Below are 15,879 nucleotides of genomic sequence, written 5' to 3'. Positions count from 1 at the left end.
GTTTGCAGTTACCAAACCTAAGACTGTATTATGAAGCAGTTTGTTTATCTTGGATGGAACAATGGGTGAAATTAGAGGATAAAAAACTGCTGGCTTTGGAGGGCCATGATTGTAGGTTTGGTTGGCATGCTTATTTATGGTATGAAAAGACGAAAATGGACAATTTCTTCAAGCGTCACTTGGTGAGACATGCTAGAAGTTTTGACACCATATTCAAGACAACAAGGTGAAGGATGGTTGCCTTACAGTGACTTACTTAAAAAAGAGGGAACAGAATGGGTAATGAAAAATCAAGATGAAATTCAGTATAAATATGTTTGGTTGAAATATATGCAAATTTGTGATATCTTTAAAGCAGATAAGAAAAAATATGGATTCAGAGAGGAAAAGAATGAATTTGAGATCATATGGGAGAGTGGAGGGGGAAAAAATGATTTCTAATTTGTAAAAGAACAAATGATAAAATGGGCAATTAATATGAACAAGGAAGTGACAATAGACTCGTGGGAATATTTGTGGAAGAATTCTATTAAGATATCGACTTGTACCAATGTAAGAGAAAATTGTTATAAAATGATAAATGGTATACTGAAGATGAAACTGTAAAAGAACAAATGATAAAATGGGCAATTAATATGAACAAGGAAGTGACAATAGACTCGTGGGAATATTTGTGGAAGAATTCTATTAAGATATCGACTTGTACCAATGTAAGAGAAAATTGTTATAAAATGATGTATAGATGGTACATGACGCCAAAAAAAAAAGCAAATATGAACCAAAATATGTCTAATAAATGTTGGAAATGTAAAAAGCATGAGGGCTCATTTTATCACATGTGGTGGACATGTGATAAAGCTGTGGACTTTGGACAAAAATCCACAACGAAATGCAAAAGATATTGAACTGCTAATTTAAAAAAGCACCTGAGATTTTACTTTTAGGACTTAAAATGGAAGAAGTGAACGTAACAAAAAAGACTTTGTTCTGGTATTTAATAACTACTGCAAGAATGGTCTATGCTCAATGCTGGAAACAAGAGAAAATACCAGAAATAGAAGACTGGCTACAAAAAGTTCTGTTCATGGCAGAAATGGACAAAATTACAAGGAAGTTGAATAACAAAGAAGATCAAGATTTTTTTGACGAATGGAATGACTTTAAATTGTACTTGGAAAAAAACTGGATGTAAAACAAAATTTACTATGTATGGAACAATATTGAGTCAAAATGTGTTATCTAGTTAAATTGTGTTATCTAGTTAAATTGTGATATCTAGAGTTATACTGGAATTTTGAAGTAAAAGGGGGAAGCATTGCGGGAAGCCACTGGTGGGAAGGTAGGGAAGGTAGGGGACTTTGGTTAAGTGAAAATGTTTTAAATATATGATTACCTTTAAGAGAAAATAAAAACTGTTTTAACCAAAAAAAAAGAAAAAAAGAATTGATCACCTGGAATACTCTAATTCAACAATTTGTAACACAACTCCATTATTTCTCATTGTTAGGATCGTTCATTAGTAGGAGGGTGGATTGCAAGAATGCCACAAATTTCATTATTAATAGATTTGATTATCAAATTTATTGTGTTCAGCTGTGATGATCAGATAAAAACTGATCTCTTGGTCAGTTCAATTTTTACTGAACAACTCAGATCCTAACATATTTGTATGTGTGTGTGTAGATCAGCAGCCATTAATCCAAACACAAATCAGCAGCCATCTTGTCCCCTATACTCTTTAACATCTGTATGAAACTGCTGGCTGAGGTCATCTGGAGATTTGTTACCAATATGGGGATGAAACTCAACTCTATCTCGCACTACAGCTGAGAAGCTGTAAAAAACTTGAACCAGTGCCTGGAGGCAGTCTTGGATTGGATGTAGGCTAGTAAACTGAAGCTTGATCCCAACAAGATTGAAATGCTACTGGTGGGTGGAAGGTCTGACTCAGGTGTCACTCATTCTGGATGGGGTTGCACTCCCATTGAAGGAACAGAACTGTAGACTGGGGGTGATCTTGGACCCAGGCCTACTGCTGGATAAGCCAAGAGTGCCTTTTACCTAATCCTGCCTTATCCCTTATGAATCCACCCAACCATTAAAGTCATCGTTGTGGGCCCTGCTTTGGGCACCCCCTTCTTCTGAGATTAGGGAGGTGGCAACCCAGGAGAGGGCCTTCACCCAGGGCATGGGACAGAGACAGCACTGGTTGCCCTTACTGACAACCTCCGGAGACATCTGGATCGAGGCGGTGTGGCAGTATTGCTGTTGTTAGATCTGTTCCCGCCTTTGATATGGTTGACCATTAGCTGCTGACTCACCGTCTCACTGACGCGGGGATACAGGGGCTTACCCTTCAATGGTTTGCCTCTTTTCTCCAAGGTCGGGAACAAAGGGTGGCGATAGGGGAACAGCAGTCCCGAAGGCACCTGCTCGAATGCGGTGTGCCCCAGGGCGTTGTACTCTCCCCGATACTGTTTAACATCTATATGCACCCCCTTGCCCAGATTGCCCGGAGGTACACCCAGCTCTATCTGATGTTGGGTGGCTGGTCGGACTCCAGTCCAGAAGACCTTAACTGGGCGTTACAAGCTGTGGCTAGTTGGCTTAGACTGAGCCGGCTGAAACTAAATCCGGCGAAGATGGAGGTCCTGTGTCTAGGTCGGGGTGGTTTGGGGATGGGGCTTCCTCTCCCGGCCTTCGATTTGGCAGTTGGCCCCCTTCCTCGACAGCGACGACCTGGCTACAGTGATCCATGCAATGGTCACTTCGAGATTAGACTACTGTAACGCTCTCTACATGGGGCTGCCTTTGTCTCAGGTCTGGAAGCTGCAGCTAGTGCAGAATGCTGCAGCCAGGCTTTTGATGGGCTTCCCTAGATGGGAGCACATCCGGCCTGTGCTGAAAGCTCTGCACTGGCTCCCAATAGCTTTCTGAATTCTTTTCAAAGTGCTGGTGCTTACCTTTAAAGCCCTATTTGGCCAGGGTCCGACATACCTGAGGGACCGCCTTTCCCCATATATACCCCAGAGAGCACTACGGTCAGGGGCCCAACATCGTCTAGTGATCCCAGACCCCAGGGAGGCCAGGCTTGTGGCAACCAGGGCCAGGGCCTTTACGGGGGCTGCTGCTTCTACCTGGTGGAATGAGCTCCCAGAGGAGATCAGGGCCCTGCGGGACCTTTCACATTTCTGCAGGGCCTGCAAGACAGAGCTCTTCCGCCAGGCTTTTAATTAGGAGCCACCACTACCACCACCACCAACTACTCTGTAGTAACAACGGGGTAATGGGATGGCCCAGTATATAGATCTTGCAGCAGTACTGAGATGAGTCGATGCCGTTGATGAGGGCTTTTGGGTATAGTTACAGGTCACCATCTTGATTTGACTAAATTGATAACATCTTTGAACACTTTATTATTGTTGATAATGGTTGTTTTTATGTGTGATTTTATTGTTTTACTGGCACATGCTGCCCTTATTTGTAAGCCGCCCTGAGCCCATCCATGGGGAGGGAGGGATATAAATGTAATGATAAATATATATATATAAAAGATAAAATAAATGGCACCAAAGCTCTCTCCCCAGGGAGATTTTTTCTGTCCCCTAATATTGCCATCTTCCACCAGTGGGTGAAGATTTCTTTGTTTCATTTGGCACGCCCTCAGTGATCCCTCCTTCCTAATCAATGTCTTCTATGTATTTTAACTCCTTTAAAAAAATAAATAAATAAAGTTGTGGTAATGGTGTACATTTAAGAGGAGGATTGATTTTAATGATTTTTAAATGTAATTTAAAAAACTGTTAGCCACCTCCGTGACACTTGTAAGGGCAAAAAGGTGGGATATAAATTTGGTAAATAAATACATTTCATTAAGATTGACTTAGTTAAACACTGTCCAAATGTTTTTAAACACAACATTAATTTATGACTGATTTATTCAACTTAACAACAATGGAGCAGTAATGCAGTAAGATGCAGTAAGATGCAGTAAGTAGAACTCAGTTGGGTTGTGTGAGATTGTGCATATGCAAAAAGTTAATTGTGTTGCACATTGCTGTTAGAAAGGAGTACAATGAAGCAATCTTCCAAATAGACATGTATGTGCTGACAAACCATCAATCAAAAAGCTGCTTCCCATTCAAAAATTGGTGGATAGGACATAAACCAAACTAGCAGGTGTTTGAGCATCCTTACTGGTCAAGCCTGGGCAGAAATATAGAGCTGAAAGTCTACTAAGAGCCTTCAACATAACATTTTCACATTTTTGCTTGTTCATATTATAATTGTCCAAATGGGTATTGAGGAAATTTTTGAATGCCATTTACATTATTTTTGTCCATATATTAAATAGAGGTCTTTCCCCATGGATATTACTTTCTTAGACAAGATGACAGCAGTTGTTCCCTCTCAATAAATTACCTGGATTTCCTCTCAAATGGGGCCATTTATCAGTGATAGAGCACATGCTTGGCATACAGAATATTCCCGCTTCAGTCTCTGACATCTCCAGCTAAATCTAAAAGAATCAGTGATGGGCAAGTCTTCTGCTGGAGCCTTTAGAGAATCTGCTACTAGGAAGAGTGGACCTTACTGGAACAGTAAGACCTATCAATTGATTCCGCATAAGGCAGCTTCATAAACCTCTAATGCTCATTCCCTGAGCAGGAACAGATATGAATGTTTTCACATTGTGAAAAATTTATATAATGTAAAGAGAATGCCACACACCTATTCCCCATACATGAGCTAGGCAAATTTAAAGGACTTACCCTGCTTGGTTTCATGCTTCTAGCTGACCAATCACCATTTACAGTCCTCTGGGATGGGCCATCTTGTATAATACATGGAATTGTTTTGCCCTAGAATCACATTTTATGAATTGGATCATTAGGGGAGGAAAGTGTGTCATGGACTAATGGGTATGATTTATGTGTAATTATAAAACCTTTCTTCTTTCAGTTTTTAGTCCCAAATCTTTCTCTTGGGTATTTCTGGTTGAACATCTGGGCCCGCCTTAATCTTCTAGATGACTTTCACCACTTCTCTCTCCTTAGTCAGTTCCTTCCCAGCTGCTGTTTATTAGTTGCTAATTACCTCTTTTCATCCTTCACAGGTTGGCTATTTTTTGCCCCCACCTTTTCTGGTAATGTGGCTAGTTGCAGTTCAGGAAGATTAGTATTTCCACCCAATTATTTCTCTTGACAGAATAAGACTTCCCTGCCTTTCTGTCTATTATTGCTTTCAAAATATCACAGGACAATCAGTCTCAACAATCCCCATATATAAAAGTACACGTTTTGTTGTCTTATTGTTATTGAATCCTTTCAGAGAATTCCAACATAGTGCAATCTACCATCTTCCTCAGGAGGTTCCAAAATAAATAAAATAAAAATAAATGCAAAACAATAAATTAAATATTTTTTATTTAAAAATTGCTTAATCTTTTTTTTTTTTTGTAGCAGATTGAACAGGACCATCAACAAACCATTGTGTTTCACAAAGAAGAGAGGGGCATTGGTACAGACAAAATTATATTGCAGCTAACATATTGTTTGAGTATACAAATTAAACCCTTTTTCTAGGTTGGCACTTGATGGCAGCTGCTTGGATGTTGCTGAAAAACTTTTTGTTTAGTATTTCGTGACTGGCAGAAGCAACAAGTAGGATACTGGAAAGCAGAAACTGTGTTGCCTAGGGTCAAGTACCATGTGTTTGCCTGCCTGCTTCCAAGATGTTCAACCAGTAGTATGTTTGTATACATTTGTAAAGAAGCAGTTCATTATAAAACCACCATGCTCCTTTAAGATGTATTGATATTTGCAGATTCTGTAATACAAAAAGAAATGTCCCATGTCAGAATGAACTGGGCATATTTGAACCAACACTTTTCATATGTGTAAAATATACAGATGGGAGGACTTGAAACTTAATCAGTCATTGCTTCTGTGCATTTTGTCAAAAGAAAAAAAATCCATCACTGTAACATGATTTAAGCATGTGTGAGCATCAATGACAATTCACATGAGTATATATTCTTTAGAGCTGAGCCAAAATAGATGTTTCTATTTTCATTTTCATTATTGTGGAAAACACCTGAATTTGTCTGTGTGCATTCCATTTTTTCCCTTTTCCTTCATACACTGAATTATTAGAACTGCACATAGAGACTTCTATGGTTAATAGAAAACTATTGATTAGGGAAGTATAGGTATGACCTTTTTTGAGGGTTGCCAGATCCCCTTCTTGCGCTGGCGGGAGCATTTGGTGTGTGTGTGTTGTGCAATGTACTGACATCACCCAGAAGTTACATCAGCATGTCAGCAATGTCAAGGGTAACACACTGCTTTTTGGGCAAACTCTATGGTTTTGCCCAAAAAGCAGAGTGTCATCCTCCCCTGATATCACCAATGTGCTGATGTCACTTCTGGGTGACATCAGCATGTTGCACATGGTGTCAGGGTGGGGGAAATTTCCTCCCACTTACCAGCTGGCCGGCAGTGGGCAGGAACCCACAAAAGTGGGGGTCCCCCACCTGGGGAATGTATCCCTACCTTTTTGTCATTTATACCTAACTGCTGGGGGTGTGTGTTACAAATGCATTCATTTTTACTACAAAAATGTGGTACAATGAATGGAACAGAAAACAGAAGGAAAATGAAGACTGTCATACAAGTAGAGAGAAAAAGAAAATTGTGAATTTTTGAGTGTAACCAGCAAAGAGAGGAAATTTAAGATCCTTGATATTTATTACATGCACTGACAATTCAAACTATGCAATAGCAAAGGCACACTTAAATGGATTTTTTTTGTTGCAACATGAACTTAGAATACTTATTAAAAATAAAAAGCTGCTTTCATTTCCTCCTGGAAATTTCTAATCTGGGTTTCCAAACAGAAAGATACTAAGACCCTCTGGAATATGATTGCAAACAAACTAAATACCAGATCTCCACTCTGTTGTTACATTTCTGCCAATTGTTGGGAGGCACATTTTAAGGCCTTATATGCGACTTCATATGCTAATAATATCCTTGCCCAAACAGCTCGGACTCCGATGGTTGAGAAATGGCCCCTGATCACAGCATCAGAAATTAAATCTTTAATAACTCAAATGAAATCTGGTAAGACTCCTGGTACTGACCTGATACCAACAGAGCTGTTTAAAGCAAACACTAAGTGGTGTGCAAAGATATTGGCACCAATATTCACACAAATCAATGAGACAGGGATTATGCCTACCTCTTGGCACCACGCAATAATAGTTCCCATCTCCAAAAGGGTGATCCAACTGACCCAAACAATTACCAGCCCATAAGTTTGCTATCAGTGGTGGGCAAACTATATACCTCCCTGCTTCATAAGAAACTACTTCTTTGGATGGAAGATGGTTGAGAACAAGCTGGATTCCATAGAGGGGCCAGTGCAGTTGACCAATACCACACTCTCTAATTTATTGTAGATAAGTACACCAACTCAAGAGTTGGCATGTTAGCTGTCACCTTCATGGATCTCAGAGCAGCCTTTGACTCAGAGCTTAGACAAAGACTATGGGATAAACTGAACAAATCTTCTATGGACAAGCATCTCCTCTTCCTGATTCAACAATTATATGCTCAGTCTACTACTCAGGTGAGATGTGGTTCTGCTGGCAAACTGACCAGGGATATTTCACTGAACAGAGGAGTTAAGCAAGGATGCACCCTTTCTCCTCTGTTATTCAATTTATACCTTAATGACTTAACTTCTTATATATCTGGAAATGAATTTAATCCACCTTGCCTGGCCCATGTGAAATTACCCTGTCTCTTACACGTGGATGATACCACACTTTTGTCAATATCTGTGGTTAGCTTATTCAAGTTCACAGAATATTGTTCCAGAATACTGTTCCAGAGAGGGCTTAGTTATTAATGTTGATAAGTCTAAGAATCTTCTTTTTAGTAAAAAACAGAAGATAAACAAGTATAAGTGGTTGGAAGCAGGTCAACGTATGGAGCAAATAGAGCCTTTTAAATATTTAGGAATCATCTTTCAAGCAAATCATTCCTGGAAGGTGAACTTGAACTCTGCCATTAGAGCTGCTATGGGTACTGGGAAGGCTATCTTTACTTTACTTTACTTTACATTTCGATTTCTATACCACCCCTGACCCCTAGTGGATCTCAGAGCAGTTTACACTGTACTACTTATGTAGTTAATTACCTGACTAGGGCCACAAATTCACGGGGGAAGGGAATTACCTATCGGCACCCATGCGGCACATTTCTTCACCCGGCGGGCTTCGGAAGTTATTCCTGACGTCGCGGATAGCTGGCGACCCTCTCTGGCAGGCTCCTGATGACTTCCTCCTCTGGCGCGCAACTGCTTTCGGACTGCAGCTTTCGGCTTTACGTCCCGTCGGGCTCCTGCCGTGCTGCGTCGTCTCGCTGTTGCGTCGCCTTGGTTCCACCTCCATCCGATCAGGTCGCCGCATCCTCCGATCGCCAGTCGCTCTGCCGCCATTGTTCTCGCCGCCGTTGCTCTCACCACCGCCGTCAGCTCTCCTGGCACAGAACCAGGAGGTGGGTGCCCCCTGCCACCTAGGGCAGGTACCCATTCATCTACTTGCTAATGCTTTCGAGCCGCTGGGTTGGCAGGAGCTGGGACTGGGGCTGGGAGCTCACTCCGGCCGTGGTGGGGATTCGAACAGCCATTGTGGCTGTTCGTTATTGATGTTACTTGCAGGCGTTGTACTGCCTGCGCCACCGCTCCCAATATCTCAAGATTATATTATTCCACAACTGGCCAATATGTTCCTGCAGCAGTCAGAGCATTCAACACTAAAGTTGCTGGGCAGATGCTATATGCCACCGGGGTCTGGATCAGTGCAGCAACAGAAAATATCAACAGGCCTCTATTATGATTGGAGTGAGTATTGGAGCACCAATATTTTATTAATTGTATTATATTGTATTACTGTATTTTTATACTGTTCTTATTGTTTTAATCTGGCATTTATGCCCTTGTTAGTCGCCCTGAGCCTTTGGGGAGGGTGGGATACAAATCTAAAGAAAAAATAAATAAAATAAAAATTCCTACACAATATTCTGGGAACTCCCCAGTGTGTGTTGGGCATAACCCTGAGAGCCGAAGTTGGAAAGATGTCTTATGAAGCAAAAGCGAGGAGGAGGAGGAGGAGTTGGATTTATATACTGTCCTTCACTCAGAGTCTCAGAGCAGCTTACAATCTCCTTCCCTTCTTCTCTCCCACAACAGACACCCTGTGAGGTAGGTGAGGCTGAGAGAACTCTGAGAGAACTGCTCTTTCAAGAACAGCTCTGAGAGAACGGTGACTGACCCAAGGTCACCCAGCTGGCTGCATGTGGAGGAGTGGGGAATCAAACCTGGTTCTCCAGATTAGAGTCCACCACTCATAACTGCTACACCAAACTGGCTCTCAAAAGCATTTAATTTGAAAATTAGGACTCTAAAATCAAACCCAGGTCTAAACTTCCTTCTTGGACTAGTCAAGCTGGACCACCACACAAGTGATTGGGACAGCTTATTGGACCGTAAACTTTTATGTCTGGGTATCACCCATGATGAGATAGAAGCCATGCATAGACAAGAACTGTCAAAGCTCATTAGAAGATGTTCGAGAGACATTGACTATGAGAGCACATTGATTAGAGCCCACAGTGTGTGCTCAACCTTTTCAGTAGGCATTCAGCCTCTAACAACAAACTACTTATCTGAGATAGTTTTTCCAAAGTATAGAAGGGCATTAATGCTAGCGCACCTGAATGCCTACCTTCAGCTGTGATGTCAAGAAGATTTAATGGGATTTCATACTCTGATCAACTCTGTTCTTGTGGCGGCAGTAAAGTTGACTCTGTGGATCATATTCTGCTTGATTTCCCCAATTTTTCAGCTCTAAGAGATGAACTGATCTCCCCTTTATTTAATCATGACTTCCTCTCTCCTGAAGCAAAATCATCTTGGTTACTTAGAGATGAACACAAACAAACTACCTGGCATGTGACAAAATTTCTAGCAGCTGATGTCAAATTCTTCCAATTTTTCCTGTGGAACGAGGTCTATTGTGGGACGAGGGTTTGCTGTTGATGACTCTGGTTGAAAAACAGTAAAGACAATAAAGATATTTATTAACTGAAAGAACCATCTGTAAAATAAAGGGAAAAATAGAATGAGTAAAGAAAGTCAACACTTGACTTTGATAATCAGAATTGGATCAGGAGTCTTATTCTCAGTTATCCACTTGCAGTTTGTTCATGTTTCCTACAAAAAAGGAGGGAAGAGAAAAGAGAGAGGCAGGCCTCTCAGCCAATCTGGTCCCAGGGAGAGACTTGCAGAGCTTAGAACTGCTCTTGAACAATCACATTATCCTGTGCAGCAATTTCCATCCCACACCTTCTCATTTGCTGTTGGTTGTGTGAAAAAGCCTTGGAGACCCCCGCCTGAGCCCTGCTTGGAGTATGCAGACCCAGGCCTGGACCCTGGACTCCAAAACTTTTTTCTGGATTACAAATTGTTTTGATTTGTTTTGATTACTCTTAGTATCTAGCTTTTCCTTTTTCACTAGTGGGGGTTACAAAGGGAACGTGTTTTCTGGGGTGAAGAGGAAGGAAACATTGCTTTGTTGTTATTAATATACTGCTGTTATTTAAACTGTTGTTCATTTTCTGTGTGTGTGTGTGTGTGTTGTGGGAGGGAGTGCCATTTAGTTAAAAATTGCTGCTCCGGAAACTATTTTCCCCTATACACAGAGAAGGATGGCTGCGGGGCAGCTTCTTTAGGGGGCTGTAAAATCCCATTGTCCAATCCATTTGAAACTTATGCAGGGGGGTCTTTAGTAAAGATGGAGGGCTGGATCTTCTGAAATACTGGTGCCATTTGGGAAAACAAACAAACAAAAACAGCTACTCCAGAAAAACTGTCATTTTCCCCAACAGGAAATAATGGGCAGGCATCTGATCTGACATTAATGAAAAAAATTAAAATCCCCCGTATGATTTTCCAGTATAATAAACACACTCTCAATATGTAAAGGAAATGATAATTCTACCTTTTCTGAATTTTTGATACAAAGTTAAAACAATACTTTTTTCAAGTGTGCATCCTGAGTTTTGGTTACTTCTGAATTCCTCCAGTGAGCCACACTAAGACTGAAAGTAGATTGTATTGGTTGAGTCACAGTTCTGTAAAATTGTCTCTAAGCAGCTGCTGAAACTGCAACAAGGTATAACATTTAGAAACTCCTGGAGACTTTTAGTGTGCAGAATCAAATTGCTGTGAAGTCTGGATTTTAAGACACCTGGGAACTTTATAGTCCCCAATGTACACTGCACAGCTCTAGAAAGCTTCTATGCCTCAGCAACAAAAGAAATATCAAATAGAGTTGCCATGAAATTTGGTGGCATGCATAAAAAGCCCAATTGATCTACAGAGAAAAAAAATCTTGCCCATTTTATAGAAGGTTAATATATGCAAATTGGCAATTGTGAAGCATTTCATGGCATAGAGATAAATAATATCACCTGGTCATACTATCCAATTACACCTCTATTCAAAGGTCAGGGCTCCCCCCCCCAGTGAGCTGGTAATCTTGTTCTGGCAGCTCCTTCTACCACCCATCTGAATAGTACTTTGATTAGAACTTTGGCCACCAAATGAGAAGGGAGCACTCACTGGAGAAGACCTTGATGCTGGGAAAGATTGAAGGTAAAAGAAGAAGGGGATGGCAAAGAATGAGATGGTTAGACAGTGTTATTGATGCAACAAACATGAAATTAAGTAAACTCTGGAGGACGGCAGAAGACAGGAGGGTCTGGCGTGCTTTGATCTATGGGGTCGCGAAGAGTCAGACTCGACTGTGCGACTGAACAACAAGAACTGGCAACTCTAGACCCACCCTAGCTCTACTTCCTTTGTCTACAAAACTCATATTTTGATTTTTAGTTTAGCCTGGTTGAAGAACTTCCCTGAGGAGGTTAGTCAGACATGATAAGGCCCTGCACAATTTATTTGCTTCTGAGGCTTGGAGGCTTCCACGATCTCCAAACTCTGGCCTTTCCCAAAGACTGCACAAATTCCTGGAGCCTTAGAAATCAAATTGTGGGTGCCAGAGCTATAAGTGGTGTCCAGGACTTGGACTAAAACACTATTGATATGAGTGGAACTTGCTTAGCAGGCCTTTCTTGTCAAACACACTGATTTTGGCAGAAAAATAAAAACTATAACAAAATCAGCTCAGCTCTGATATTTTGAACAGCCTTCAGAAGATTAGAGGGAATTGGTTTAAAAGGCCTCCAAAGGACATGACTGAGCTATTCTCAGTAACCAGGTCCCTTCTATATTTTCTGTTAGAAACAAGGCTCCCAAGTTACTTGGGAAACAGAAAACTATCACAAAATATTTCTAGTTGTGTAGTCAACTGTTCTCAAAGCTTATTCAGACCCATAGCTGTGCATTTAGGCTGATTGGTTCTGTTCAGTTACAAGCTGTAAAAACCAAGTCAGTGTTCATAGTTGTAGTCCTATCAAAATATAATTTCCCCAGAAGCTATTTTTTTAGCCAACTTGTCATCTAAGACTTGACTCCATTTAATCTTGTTTAGCTTGTGCAATTGGATGATATCACAGGAAAAAAATGGCATTGCTCCAGGCAAACTGTGTTAAGTCATAGAGTATCACAAAAATATTCCAACATGCACTCTTGTGCTATGAGAGCTTGAAAATACAGTGAAGGGTTACTGTCTTCTCTTTGGCTGCATGACGAATTAGAAGCTGGAAAACAGTAACTGATGATCAACAATTATACATATGGGACTTTTAGTAGTAATATGAATGAATGATATTTATTTACGGTCAAAGACCATTTATCAAAATAATACATATTCATTAAATACAAACAGATTAACTTTCAGTCCAATATATATATATTTAGACATATAACCTTAAAACCATTAAAATGTTAACAAATAAAAAGTTTAACAGTCCATTATATCAGTCCATTATGTATAATTATGAAAATGTCTAAAACTAAACTAATTATAAGTCATGCAAAAGGTGATTGAGGGTTTTTATTGTGGAATTTTACCAGCTGCAAGCAGAATTTAGCTATTTGTCTGGAGTTTTGCTGATTTTCCTCTGTCATAAGTCTCTCTAGATCAGCACTATCATAAGTCTCTCTAGATCAGCACTGTCATAAGTCTCTCTAGATCAGGTGCTGGCCTATCTAAGAGGGGGGAGATAAGCTTATCCCTATAAACTTGATGAAAGGGGCAGCAGAAGAACATATGGGGCATTGATTCCACTTGTCCCAAAGAACATGGGTAGCACCTGTCTTCATGTGGTATCTTTCTATATTTTCCTTCTAGGACCTTAGAGGGAATTGCTGCACAATGAGCCAAGGTAAAAACTCTTCTATAGGGTGGTACATCCAGATAAGTCAGATATTTAGCCATTGTCATTACGTATCTGGAGTAATTTTGGACCAGAAAGGAGGGAGCTTGATTTAAATCCTCTTGGCGTTCTAGATCACAAATCCTTTGTTTAACTATACTTCTCACCTGTGTGCTGTTTTGCTCTAATAAATCCTCAGGCGAGAGACCCAGTTTTACTAAGTTAATCTTTTTCAATCGAATCCACCTTGGCTGATAGGAATCTTTATTTATTAAGGGAAAACGTTCCTTTTGATTGGAGTTAACCCTGAACCATTGATATGCAGAGGATAACAGTACTCTGGCTTCTATTCTCATTAGGCCAGTTTCTAGGCATAAGAGAGCATTTGGCACCCCCGGGGGGACCTGTAAAACCTTGCGAATAAATTTGGATTGAACCTTCTCAAGAGCACATAAATTAGTGGCAGAAATACCCTAGTAGATACCGTAAAGGAGCTGCCCTAATACTGTAGCTTGAAACAACTTCAATGCTGCCAGAACATACAGACCTCCCTTAGATCGATAGAATCTCAAGATAGCATGGACTGTTTTCTCAGCTTTTTCCACCCTCATATTACAGTGTGCTGAGTTAGCTCCTGAATCCTGAAAGGCCACACCCAGGTAAACAAAGTAAACAAATTTATTTACTTGCTCAATTTTGTTTCCATTCATTGTCCACAGATATTTCTTGGGGTGTCTACCAAATGCCATCACTCTTGTTTTATCAAAGTTTATTATCAGATGTTCTTTCTCACAGTATGTTGCAAAGCAATCTAGTCCCTTCGTAATCCTAGTGGTGTTCTAGATAACAGGGCTGCATCATCTGCATATAGCAGAATCAGTAGATGATGTGAAGCAAGCTTTGGCAGGTGGAAATTAAGGTCTGTCATGTATTTCACCATGTCACTAATATAGTAGTTGAATAGTATAGGGGCCAGAAGGCAACCCTGTCTAACTCCCTTAAATGTCCCTATTGGGTTAGTAAGTGAGCCCTGTAAATTATATCTCACTCTGAGGTATGACTCTTCATGTAGGGCGTGAACAAAATATAGCAGTCTTTTATCTATGGTGGAACGTTTGATTTTTTTGCCATAATCTTTGTCTTGCGATTGAATCAAAAGCAGCCTTCAAATCAATGAAGGCAGCATACAAAGTAGTAGGGCTGTTGGCAGCATATTTTTCAATTAGTTGTTGCAACACTAAACAATTCTCTGTCATTGACCTTTCTGCTCTAAAGCCTGCTTGCTCTACTGGGATGATTTCTTCTTGTTCCAGCCATGTTTCGATTTTATCAAGGAGATGTCTTGTATATATTTTACTAATGATTAATAGGCTTATAGGCCTGTAATTTGCTGGATCATTTTTTAATCCTTCTTAACAATTGGACCACTATAGCAGTTTTCCACTGTTTTGGGATTCGACCAGTTCAATCAATATAAGTAAAAATGTTTTGCCAGAAACTGCGCCCACCAATCTACTTCAGAGGTTATTCCATATAACCCAGGTGCCTTTCTGTTTTTTTAAGCGGGTTATGTGGGCTTTTATTCCTTGTTGACAAACCGGTGGCCATAAGGGGAGATCGTCTATAGTTCCCGAAAAGTTCCCGAAAAATCATACAGATTTTGAAAGAAGGTTGTCCAGCCATCTGCTGGTATATGGATGTCTAGGGGTGAGGGCATATTGGGTCCCCAAAAACTAGTTAATTTCCAAAATAGAGCTGAATTGTTTTGCTTTACTGCCAGTATATTCATACCATAGTTTCAGCGTATCATACCATAGTTTCAGCGTATATGCTCTCCTTTTCTTTTGTATAATACTTTGGATAGTTTTTTCCTGTTTCAGTAAAGCTATTTGGCCTTCAGATTTTCTTTCTGGATTATTATTCAGAGACAGAAAATATAGATAATTTAGTTCTTTTTTTGCATGGTGACATTCCGAGTCAAACCAAGATTTGTCATTTCTATGTTGATGTGATCAATTCCCTATTGGGGCTGTCAGAATAGAATTGAGATCCTGAATGAGAGTCTGATAGTCTGTTAAGGGGTCCTGAATTGTGTCAGGATTTATAATTGCTGATGTATATTTCTGCAATTTTTTGGATGTTAAACATTCATTTACTTTTTCATCTAATTCACTTGCCCATCTTAATCTTTTCCCCTGACATTCTACTTGTGGAGGGTACTGGACCTCTTGGTGATTTGAGTTCAGAGGGAGATCTATCTGTAGACATAAAGGTAAAAAGTTGTGAGCCAGTGATTTGGCTGCTGCATGAATTAGTTTGCTCTGGAGCCATCCCTTCCTTTTTTGGGGGGGGGATTTATTTTCATTTTCCACTATAACAGAATTAAACATCATATCTCTTTCACACTCAGTTACAACTTATAATATCCATTACGTCTTCCACATTTTACAACTTTTATATCGTACTAGCATAA

The sequence above is a fragment of the Gekko japonicus genome, unplaced genomic scaffold (genome assembly GCF_001447785.1).
Source record: "Gekko japonicus isolate JY-2015 unplaced genomic scaffold, Gekko_japonicus_V1.1 scaffold792, whole genome shotgun sequence".
Taxonomy (NCBI): Eukaryota; Metazoa; Chordata; class Lepidosauria; order Squamata; family Gekkonidae; genus Gekko; species Gekko japonicus.
Note: the sequence above shows the minus strand (reverse complement) of the source record.